We start from the raw sequence: 6000 nt of genomic DNA, 5'->3' as shown, positions 1-6000 counted from the left end.
TCATTTATTTATTTCAGAATTAATTTCATAACCATATTTATTTATTTCATGGGCATATTTATTATGTATTTATTTAATTTTGGCTTAAACGGCATTCCATACCCTACAGTTTACACATTATGGGATGCTTAGTAGAAGTACCAGAGTGTAGGAATACTCTGTTTCAAGTAAAAGTCCTCCATTCAAAATGTTACTCAAGTAAAAGTACACAAATATTAGCATCAAAATATAGTTAAAGTAGCTAACGTAAAAGTAGTCAATTGTGTAGATTGGTCCATTTCAGAATAATATATATATGTTTTATAATTATTGATCATTCAAGTGTTATCAAAGCTGGTAAAGGTGCAGCTAGTTTTATTATTTATGTATTTAATTTTGGCTTAAACGGCATTCCATAGGAGTGCACCCAGGGCAGCTTCTTACTGTACATTCCTCCCCCCTGCAGGAGGAGTCCCGCCCCTAACCCTCTCTGAGTTTCCTGTTGAGTTTCCCTGTTTCAGGAACTCCCTGCTTCCCTCCCCCGCCCAGGATAATAACACCGATAAAAAGATTCCTCTGGTCCGACGAGAGGAGAAACTAAACACACTTGTTCATGTTTTAAGGACTTCAGTGAACCCAGCTGTCCGGATACATGTCGCTGTAGTCGGTTTATAAACCGCACAAGTTCCCCTTCCTAACCACACAGCTCCGGGTGAGTACAACCATCGAGAAGAATTTAAAGTAAACTGTGCGAAACAGTTTATATGAAGCGTCTATTAACATTGGTTCAACCCAAGCTTTTAATTAGCATGTCATCCGGTTAAAGAGGCTACAATGTGGCAACGTAAAGCCGTGTTCCTGGCTCTTAGGCCCGGGCTGTGACTAATCTCAGGCCGCGGCTCGGAGCAGGGATTCGGCCATGATCAGCTACATGCTGCTGGAGGACTTCCACACAGCAGAAAAGTCACTTTACACTAAGGGTTTCCGCCTCTAAAGCTCAAATGACAAGCAAATAAGAAGTTTGTAGTGAGTTGGAGTTGAGAGTTATGTGTGTCCATGAGTTGTGATTGCTGTTGGAAAAAGTTAATAAAAGTTATACATTTAATAATTAAGCTAATTAACTTTCAGTAGGTGTTCAAAGTGACACTTAATGAGTCTTTATCATTGTTTTAATTAGATTTTTGTTTGATCCTTTGGGATTTACTGTATTCGAAGACAGTGTTGTGTTCAGGAACCAGACTGTATTCCACACCCTGGCGATGCATTCACTGCCCTGCCTAAATACCAGTTCACTTCAGCCTCTGCATCAGTTTGAACTTTCTGTGTTAGGATGGTTAGGATGTTTAGGGAAATACCTTGTAGTGTTTTTCTTTGTACTTAATTAGGCATGTTTTTCACATGTTCAGATAGACAATAATAATAACAATGGTTGGCATCATTTGGTATTATTATAAATCATAATATGTAGGAAAATGTATATATATAACAAATATGTTTCTGAATTTAGCATATATCTTTTACATACAAATAAAAATAATTCGGAAAATAAATTTTAAAATACATGTTTTAGAGAATTAAGAATATATTTCAAACATACAAATAAATAATAATGATAATTAAATATAAAATACTGGAACAACATTCCTAAATACTACATTTTTGTAGTATTTAGTATGTATGTAGTTTGTGCAAATGAATATGTTCACTTTGTATTAAATTGGGTTGGGTTTCCATCAAACCTGTCAAACGTTCCTTTTTTAAAGAGGAGTGTGTGAAGTCTTGCTTTTACAAGTCTTAGATATGAGGACACGAGGAAAGGAAGGAAGGAAGCAACGATAGTGAAACCACATCTGTTTTTATCTGGGGCTGCTTCTTCCGGTGGTTACACGTCTTCTTCAAAGATGCTGCAAAACCAATTTAACGTCATACTTCAGGTGTTCTTGTTATACTTCAGCGGTGAAGCCACTGAAACTGATTTTTGGGTTTCTATTTTTCATTCAATGACTTTTAGGATTGACGTGCATTTGTTAAAGTATACAGAGCAATGTTTGTTGTCCTAATTTCCTGCCTTTTTGGAGATTTTTGAACCTTTTTAAACTTTCATTTTACCCCAATCTTTGAGTTTTTGTTAGCAAGTTTGATCATTTAACTCCAACCCAATGTAGACCCGAGTCCTACGAAAACACTTGCATAGAAGTCATTGGAGAAAAAGGAACATTTCATGGATCTGTGTAGCTTTGTTGTTGTTTCGTGTCCTTCTCAGTAGGGCTGCACAATTTGGGGAAATAATCAAATTGCGATTTTCTGACAGATATTGCGATTCGATTTGCGATATTTGCTTTTAAGCGACCCTACGGAAGTTTATTGTAAAATGCGGCCATACCTCCGGCTAGGAAGGTTGTATCAACGTGCTCCCGTCTCTAGCAGCCCGAGCTACGAGTAAAAGAACTAAACTTACATGAAACTTCCGTTGGGTTGCTTTAAAGTCAAGCTTCAGTTTAAGATTCACCCTGTAATAGAAACATGTGATGGAGCATTACTAACCTGACTCAGATGGTTTCACCAAACCATCTAGGAAAGCTCCATTAGAAGCCATTTGGAAAAGGCAGGGACTTTCAAAAGCACTTGGCAGGTGATTGGATCAATCTGTCTATCACCTTCTATCATGGGCCACTTCTGATTGGTTAACAATGGCTGGTACATGTGGAGCACAGCACTTCTGATTGGTGTGGATGACTGACACACAAGAAACAAAAAAGCCCTACTTCTTAGTCACTTTGTGGACATTTTCTCATCAATGTTTGTCTTTGTTTAGTTATTTAAGCCTCTTTTTAAGCTTGTAGTCGTTAAGCATTATTTTGTGCATTTGTTGCTCTTGCTTTTGTTTTGGTCTTTTTCAAGTCATTGTGATGTGTCCCTGTGGTCATTGGGTGGTTGTCTTCTCTTTTAGTAACATCTTGCAGGTGAAAACCCTGGGGGCCTCTAACACTTTGGCCCCTGAGTTGAGTCTTTTTTCCTTAATTCAACAACACAGGCTTTTTTTTGGGTCCAAGTGTACTTTTTTGATTTACTAGTGGCACTTAAAGTTTTGAAGCTCTGAGAAACGTAGAGATTGTTTTGCTTTGATAAGGAAGTGTGTGATATCCTGCCGAAGAAGACTTTCACACCTCAGTGCAGAATAATCTTTCAGTGTGTCGCTTTGTGTTGGTCGGAGGATTCCGGTTTCGATATTCTGTTTTGTTTTGAGTGTGTTGTGTGTTGGTGCATCTCTTCAGAGGAATGCAGCGGCTTTCTCAAAGTCTTTAGATTTGAAATCTTCTCTGATGAATGTGATATTCTTGCATTTCATTTAGGCAGAGCTTACATAAGTGCCAAGTCTTAAAGGTCCCATGTCATGCTTTTCCGGTTATTACCCGTCCCCTTGTGTGTTATGAAGCTTTTTCTGCATGTAAACGGTGTGCAGAGTCAAAACCCTTAAAGTACACCCTGTAGCGAGTCATTTGATTCTTCCCGGAACTAAATGGGACAATCCGTGGAGCCGTTACGTTACGTCCGCGGAGCCGTTACGTTAAGCCCCCACTGATTGGTCCAAATTAACCAATCCACACACACACTCAGTGCAGGCAGCTCTGCTGATTTGTGCTCCCTGGCTGCAGTCTGATAACAGACAGTTGGGATCGCGGCAAAATTCTCTCTGCAGACCCATTCTCACAGCGTTTATCAACCTTTTTCTTACTCAATATCAAGCCACACTTATTGTTTGCTGCAGCACCTCTTTTCACCCTCTGTCTGAAACCAGTCTGCTTTCATTGGTTAGTTGACCGGCTCTGTTGTGATTGGTCAACCGCTTAGAGATGTCCCGTCCCCTTAGCCTATCATGTACAATGTGTTGGAGCGCTAGCCAATAACAGCGCAAATGTAACAAAGTCTCGGGATGTTTCTCAATGTCGAGTATACTCGCACTATACTAGCACATGTCTTCCGAGTCACTTGCTTCAGAAGCGAGGCAAGAATCCTTCCTGGCATTCGGAAAACGAAGAGTGGAACAGGCTAGCAAGTGTGCAGGTGTGCGTCGCATGAGAGGCCCTGCCTTACATTTTCCGCCACAGATTTGGGGGAATTGGTCCGTACGCAAAGCATTGTGGGGATTTTAAGACCGCGGAGTTTACAAATGTGCAGCCTCGAAATTTCTCGCTACGAAGTACGCCGGGCTCGGTAGTATTCCAAGTATGCTGGACATTGGAACAGTCCTTCGGCGGCACTCGATGACGTAGCATTCTTGAAATAGTGGCTCTGGAGCAGCTTTACTCGAGATTGAGAAACACCCACTATGTTCAGAAAGCAGTCGAATGGAGGCGTTCCAGGCAGGGCGGGGGGGAGTGTGTGGGAAATAGTAATAACTATAATCTTATTTAATGTGCTAACTTTAGATAACTATCTATCAATGCTTCAATCTTCATTCTATTGAAGGAAAGTCATTATATGCTCAAAAGTTTATGAATGACAAGGATTAAATCGTCAAGTTCCTCCTGAGTTTGCAGAAGTGTCCCCGTTAGCCTTCCTGTGATTTCACAAAGGTCTGAGGAGCTTATGTGAAATACTCCTGGTTTGATTCTAGCGGTTGTTTGCCCTCAACCTGACTCACCTACCTGCAGCAGTGTAAGCTCCTTACTGTGTGATTACAGACGGTCAAACTCGCGCTGTGCTCTCTGAACCCTTTTATAAGCAGCATGTCTTTTCTAATTTGTCTTATAAGAGCAGACACATCTACAGATTAAACAGGAACTGTGAAGACACTCCACTTCCTTCTTTTTTAATAATGCGCATGCAGTTCAAGTGGACGAACTCAAGAATGGAGTTGTCGGGTCAAATGTTTGTCAAAGCTCCTTTTTTTAAAATTTTACATTTCCTATCTATATTTGTAAATGTATGTTTTGGGAAAAGCAGGACAGTTTGTTGCTCTTGGTAACTTTCAGCTTTTCTCTCAGTCACATGTCTGCCTTTTAATGATTTGCCGTCTGATATCCCCTCGTGTCAAACAAAAAGAAGAAGATGTTTGTCTGGGTAATTACCGAGACAGAGTTCGCTCTTCTTTCTGACTTCCTTCCCTCTTTAAAAAAACATTATTTCACAACTTAGCGCCTATTTTTATCCCCTCATCAGCAGAACACTTATATTTGATAATACTGATCACTGCAGTCAGTCAGCAGTAACACAACACCACAGTTTTATTTTGCACGTTGTGTTTAAACCTGGTATTTGTGCACATGGTCAGATCAAGACAAGGCAAGTACTCTAAAATGATATGCTATAAGTAGAATTATATTTAAGTATTGTTTGTGTAGGATAGCTACTAGCGTGGCAGTCCAAAAGTCAACATTTTAAAGCTGATAAACATATACAGTACTTTTAATTTCAGGTCACATTTTCTGTTGTTTCGGCTCTGTACTGAATTTAGGTTTAAGTGCATTTTAGGATGTTAATGTCTTAATGTTTCTTTATTAAGATATAGAAGAGTTCCTACACGTTTCTCCTAATAACCACACTGAAATGAAACCTGAAAGTCAGGGCTTGTAGCTCATAATTAGGGCTCCAAGTCCCTCGAACAAATAATTCTTCAGGCGACGCTTGACTCGACTTCACTTTAGACATTTCACCAGCGTTCCACGTTGAAGCAGATCCTATTTTCATACATTCTTCGTACTCCAATAAGTGCTTTCTGTTGAGGTGTTGGAGTAAAGGACTTGTGTTACCTCCTCGGGCACTCGTTTAGTTCGACAGCATTTGCAATAAATGTTAGTTCGGTCCACGTCAGATTTTTTTAAAGTCCATCTTTACCTTCAGCTTCACATCTTATCTACGCTTGGCGATGTACCCCAGCATGCATTTCAGCGTGGGGACTCCTTTCACTGACGCACCGCTCAAGTGCCCGTCGCTACGATTTGAAATGTGTTACGGTGTAGGAAAAAAATATATCATATGGTATAAAGTTCACGGTATTCGGTTTGAAACGGTACACCG

The 6000-nt window shown here is 40.0% G+C and overlaps 1 protein-coding gene across 1 annotated transcript in view; it reads left to right on the top strand.

Annotated features, from left to right (window-relative positions):
* Positions 1-466: 466 nt before the first annotated feature.
* The window catches only part of cyfip1 (cytoplasmic FMR1 interacting protein 1), a 35092-nt gene continuing 29558 nt past the window's right edge, over positions 467-6000 (top strand). The window contains exon 1 of the mRNA XM_079690551.1: positions 467-691. The gene's annotated coding sequence lies outside the window, so the exon portion shown is untranslated. The remainder of the gene's footprint in view (positions 692-6000) is intronic.

This window comes from Notothenia rossii (genome assembly GCF_949606895.1).
Source record: "Notothenia rossii genome assembly, chromosome: 1".
Taxonomy (NCBI): domain Eukaryota; kingdom Metazoa; phylum Chordata; class Actinopteri; order Perciformes; family Nototheniidae; genus Notothenia; species Notothenia rossii.
Note: the sequence above shows the minus strand (reverse complement) of the source record. Positions and strands in the feature narration are given on the sequence as shown.